The 6000-nt window shown below is 38.5% G+C and overlaps 1 pseudogene; it reads left to right on the top strand.

The window, feature by feature from the left end:
• Nucleotides 1–385: 385 nt before the first annotated feature.
• Nucleotides 386–534, top strand: LOC119874106 (annotated as a pseudogene).
• The last annotated feature ends 5466 nt before the right edge of the window (nucleotides 535–6000 follow it).

The following is a 6000-nucleotide window of genomic DNA, read 5'->3' as shown; positions in this document are numbered from 1 at the left end:
AACTTTACTTTTGACCTGAGGCACACAGGTACTGCAAGGAGTTGGACCCAATCATCTGCTGGCAAGAGCCAAAGAAATAGCAGACAAGTTCCCCCACTAATGAGATCTAGACTCCCCTGGTTCAAGAACTTCTCAAGGCTGGGAATGCAATTCCTCCTCCTAAACTATGATCTAGCTAATACACTGCCAATAAATTCTTTGTGCGTTTTTTTTTTTTTTTTTGCCAAAGTTTTGTTTTGTTTCTTACAATTGTGTCCTCAATGATATAGAAGTGGTTCTATGTTATTTCAAAATAAACCCAACTGGCTAGAAGGGAGAGAGAGTTATGTAATAGAAAAAGCTCAGGGCTATGTACTTTGAATAAACCACTTAACAAAGAAGCCTGAAGCTTAAGCACAGTGGTGGTATTTTAGTCAATGAGGTTTATCAGAGGCACAATTATTTCTAATTGAAAACCTTTCCCAATACCCTACCCTGTCTTGAGGACTTGAAACAAAGATGCTTGAATCTCTCAGTCCCTTCATTTGTAAAAGGGGGATAAACATTATGTCTGGTGGTAAAATCACTAATTCTTTGGGGTCAAGACACAAAAACTCAACTTGGACCATCTTTTTCTTTTTCTTTCTTAAGTTGGCTCCATGCCCAGCATGGGGCTTGAATTCACAACTCTGAGATCACAAGTCACATGCACTACTGACTGAGCCAGCCAGATGCCCCGTAACTTGAACCATCTTAATCACAAAAGAGATTGGCAACAGAGAAGCCATGATAACCAAAAAAGGAAAACAATCAAGTCTAGGTAGTTATTGTTCTCTCATCTATGGTCCTCTCAGCATGTCAACTTCCTTTTCTCCTCCTGCAGATGCATTTAATTACAAGAGAGGGAACCAGCAAATCCTGTACTCAACAATCACACAGTGTTACGAGCACTCCATGAAGCTATGTCACAGCAGAGTGTTATATCAAGGCCCAAAAATTGAGGAGTCCAAGCAGGTCTGTCTGAAGATAAAAGAATGTGACACAACTTTTAAGTAGTTTGCTGTCAAGCCATCTCAGGAAGTGGAAGCAATTGAGGAAAGCAGCTCTCTCCCAATTCCAGGGAGCTTCAGGCACTGTTCTCACCTCCATGCTCAGAGGTGAATGGAAGAGCCATCCTTCGTTTGGAGAACCAAAGCCTCATACCCACTGAGGTCCCAATTCCACCAGTCCCCTTGCATGGCTATTCTTCTTTAAGAAACAAATAGTCTCCCGGTTCTGGATCTCTCTCTTACATTTATTATGTAATTAGAATTAGTCAAATTCTCTTATCCTACCATAAAGAAAAGGGCTCCTTTGGTTGTATGCAAAGGCATATGAGGGCAGAACCACATTTGATTTTGCCCCAGGATCCAATTTTACAACACTGAGGTTTCTTGAATAGTTACAGTAACTAGTCGTAAAACACAATGAAAGGATACAAAAAAAAATTTTTTTTTTTTAAATAATAGCCACCAATCTTCAGGGAAAAGAATGATTCTGAATTCCAGGAAATGTGGGAGGATCAGTTCTCTCCCCTCTTCTGATCCTGGTGGGGCTAGTTTGCATTTCACTCAGGTCTTACAGCCTCTTGTGAAAACACTTTGACCAACTTCTGGTGCAGACTAATTACATAATGTATAATAGGGCCCAGTGCAAAACTAAAATGCAAGGCTCCCTGGTCAAAAGTTATTATGATGCAGTAGCACTGCATGGAATCAAATGTGGGACTTCTCTAAGCACAGAGCCCTGAACTCTAGATAGCTTGCCCATGGAGCAGGCCCTGTTCTGTAGTCAGCTTCCAACCATAGGTGCTCACTAACAAGCCCAAGGGCGGAGCAGGAAACAAGCATCTTGCCCAAAATCATCCCTGGCCAGAGAGATGCAACTTTCCAACACAAGCCTTTCACATCCATCTTTCCCCCAGTTCTTTGAGACATCTTATATAACTGGAAAACACTTGGGAGGTTTTCCTAGAATAAAGAAAGTCTGCTTAAAGTCTAGTAAAATGTTCATTCCTGCCAGATAGAAATTACTTGCAGCTTTCACAAAAATTTTTAATTCCTTCAGCTGCAACCCATTAGGGTTTACAAAACTAAGTATCCAGGGACACCTGGGCGGCTCAGCGGCTAAGCACCGGCCTTCAGCTCGGGGCATAGAGTCCCAGGATTGAGTACCACATTAGGCTCCCTACACGGAGCCTGCTTCCCCCTCTGCCTATGTATGTGTGTGTGTGCGTGTGTGTGTCTCATGAATAAATAAATAAAGTCTTAAAAAAAAAATACTAAGCATCTGAATTTTGGCCTAAATTCTCTGAGCAAAGCTGAAGGTCCCTCAAGCCCATGGGCCCTCAGTGAGAAAACACCTACATTGACTTTCTTTCGCCACTAAAAAGCAAGTTGTTATTGCATTTTGTGTATATGTATCTGACCTCTACGTTGAACACTCTATAGACTTTTTAGTTAATTCTTGTAGGCTTTCCAGGTATGCAACCAAATCATCACAAATAATGCCATTTGCTTTCTGCTTTTGATTTGTTGTAGCTTATTCTGTCTTATTTGGCTATAATGCAGTTTCTTTCAAAATTAACTGAGAAATGAATCTTGTTTTGTGGGAAACTTGAAAATTTCAGAATACAGCTTATCTAGGGAAATAAATGCCTAGGAGCAATGAAAAAAATTGAGGAAAAGTATTAATTAGGAGGGATTACTGTACCAGATATCAAAATATCCTATTGAACCATGGAAACTAATGACAGATGGGCACCTGGGTGGCTCAGTTAGTCAAGTTTCTGCCTTCAGTTCAGGTCATGATCTCAGGGTCCTGGGATCAAGCCTCCCATATGGCTTCCTGCTCAGTGAGGAGACTGCTTCTCCCTCAGCCTGCTCCCCCTGCTTATGTGCACACATGTTCTCCCTCTCTCTCTCCCTCTTTTTCTGTCAAGTAAATAAAATCTTTTAAAAAATAAAATAAAAGGGATCCCTGGGTGGTGCAGCAGTTTAGCGCCTGCCTTTGGCCCAGGGCACGATCCTGGAGACCCGGGATCAAATCCCACGTCGGGCTCCCGGTACATGGAGCCTGCTTCTCCCTCTGCCTATGTCTCTGCCTCTCTCTCTCTCTCTCTGTGTGTGACTATCATAAATAAATAATAAAAAAATAAATAAAATAATTTCACATCCTGACAAAAACAAGACTTTCAGAAGATCTTAAAATGTTCAAATTAATTTTGTACATATTTAGTATACAAGAAAGTAGCATTTCAAATCAATAATGAAGTGATTATTTAATATATGGTGTTTCAAAAACTAAAAACGAGGATTAAGAATATAACCATAATTGTAACTATAGAATTACAAGAAAATATTTTATTATTATTTTAAGCATTTTTAAAAGATTTTATTTATATATTCATGAGGGACACACAGAGAGAGAGGGAGAGACACAGGCAGTGGGAGCAGGCTCCATGTAGGAAGTCCAATGTGGGACTCGATCCTGGGTCTTCAGGATTATGCCCTGGGCCAAAGGCGGCACTAAACCGCTGAGCCACCCAGGCTGCCCTTATTTTAAGTATTTTAAGTATTCTCTACACCCAATGTCCGGCTTGAACTCACAATCCCAACGAGACTCACAAGCTCTATTGACTGAGCCAGCCAGGTGCTGCTCAAAATATATATTAATGATTGTAGGACATAAAAGACCATTCTAAACATGAATCAAATCCAGGAATCCATAATAAAAAGATTGTTAAAGATGCCTATTTAGAGAGGCACCTGGGTGGCTCAGTGGGTTAAGTGCCCAAATTTGGATTTTAACTCAGGTCATGGGATCAAGCCCTGTGGTGATCCACTCTGGACCTCAGCTCAGGACTCCATTTCAGGGTCGTGAGTTCATGCCTTCTGTGGCCTACTTCAAAAAAAGAGTTAATAAAAAACCATCTACTTAACAATGTAATGCCTCTGGACGGGTTAAATGATCACAAAGTTGAAAGACAACAATCAAAACAGGAAAAATATTTGTAAAATATAAAACAAAAGTGTCTTTATATAAAATATTTAAATATTCTACAAATCATTAAAAAGATAAAAATCCAATAGAAAAATAAGCAAAAAATTTGACAATTCATGAAAAAATAAAGTCTCCAATGATCATATGAAAAGTACTTACCCTCACCAATAATGTATCAGTTGGCTTGTTAATTTGACCATTCTCAGTTATAGTGAGGAAATACATTTGGGTAAAATCTATTTAAAGGACACTAGGGGGGATCCCTGGGTGGCGCAGCGGTTTGGCGCCTGCCTTTGGCCCAGGGCGCGATCCTGGAGACCCGGGATCGAATCCCACATCGGGCTCCCGGCGCATGGAGCCTGCTTCTCCCTCTGCCCGTGTCTCCGCCTCTCTCTCTGTAACTATCATAGATAAATAAAAAAATAAAAAATAAAAAAAAAATAAAGGACACTAGGTAATACCAAACAAAATTAAAAGTGCACATACCCTTTGACCCAGCAATTCTACCTCTAGAAAGTCATATTACAAGAACACAAATGAGTGCTTAAAAATCTATTCATCTCACCTTTGTGGTAAATGATCTAATCGTTCAAAATTGAGTACTGGTTGGATAAATTGTGGAACGTCCATGTCATCCATATAACTTAACAGAAAAAGAATGAATCAAATCTGCATGTGCTGACATGGGAAAAGATGTCCATAAGTACATAGAGAAACGACCAAAGCAAGCTGAAGAAGAGAACATATCTGTAAGATTCCATTTTATTAAGAACAAGATGGGCTCAAAGGTCAAGAATATCACCTTCTCTAACTCCCAGTGCTAAACCACTTTTTATCCTCTTACCCTGAATTTTTTTTTTCTTTAGAGTATTTACACTCATAGGACATTGCTTTTGTTCATTGTTTGTAGAAAGCGCCACGTGTGCAAGGACTTTATTTATTCAATGCTCTATCCTCACTTTTTAAAACATTTTATAAAGAAGATGTGGTTTATGTATACAATGGAATATTACTCAGCTATTAGAAATGACAAATACCCACCATTTGCTTCAACGTGGATGGAACTGGAGGGTATTATGCTGAGTGAAGTAAGCCAGTCGGAGAAGGACAAACATTATATGTTCTCATTCATTTGGGGAATATAAATAATAGTGAAAGGGAATATAAGGGAAGGGAGAAGAAATGTGTGGGAAATATCAGAAAGGGAGACAGAACGTAAAGACTGCTAACTCTGGGAAACGAACTAGGGGTTCGTTAGGGGGTAGAAGGGGAGGAGGGCGGGGGGTGGGAGTGAATGGGTGACGGGCACTGGGGGTTATTCTGTATGTTAGTAAGTTGAACACCAATAAAAAAAATTAATTAAAAAAATATTCTCTGAAGAGCCAAAAAAAAAAATTTTAGGTGCTCCATAAATAATACCTGAAAAAAAATGAGTGGACGCCCAGAAACATACATACATATATAGCTCAAAAGGTCACGTACTTTTCAAAGAATGTGGATTTAAGGGGAAAAAATTTCCATGATCTGGCACTAAAGGCTAAAATACCCTAAAGTAATTAATATTTGTAGGATCTTTTTCCAGTAAACAAAGCAGCTTTAGTTACACAGTCTCACTTGGTTCTTTTAACATCTCTATGAAATACATAAATATAGAAATAATTAACATTTATTTGAACTATATGGTTTACTATATAGTTTTCCCATTTATGGTCCCAATCTTGCCCAATTCATGCCTTTTTATTTTGTTTTCCAGATTAGTTCTGAACAGCTACATATATATATATTATATATATATATTATATATGTATTATATATATATATTATATATATATTATATATGTATTATATATATATATTATATATATATTATATATATATTATATATATATATATTATATATATATATATTTCCCTCATACGAAAATCTTTCTCCCTGCCTTTCCACGCAATGTACCTGCACTGATCCTTCAAAAGCCAGCT

The sequence above is a fragment of the Canis lupus genome, chromosome 11 (assembly GCF_011100685.1).
Source record: "Canis lupus familiaris isolate Mischka breed German Shepherd chromosome 11, alternate assembly UU_Cfam_GSD_1.0, whole genome shotgun sequence".
Lineage (NCBI taxonomy): Eukaryota > Metazoa > Chordata > Mammalia > Carnivora > Canidae > Canis > Canis lupus.
This window is presented reverse-complemented; position numbering and strand designations above follow the sequence as displayed.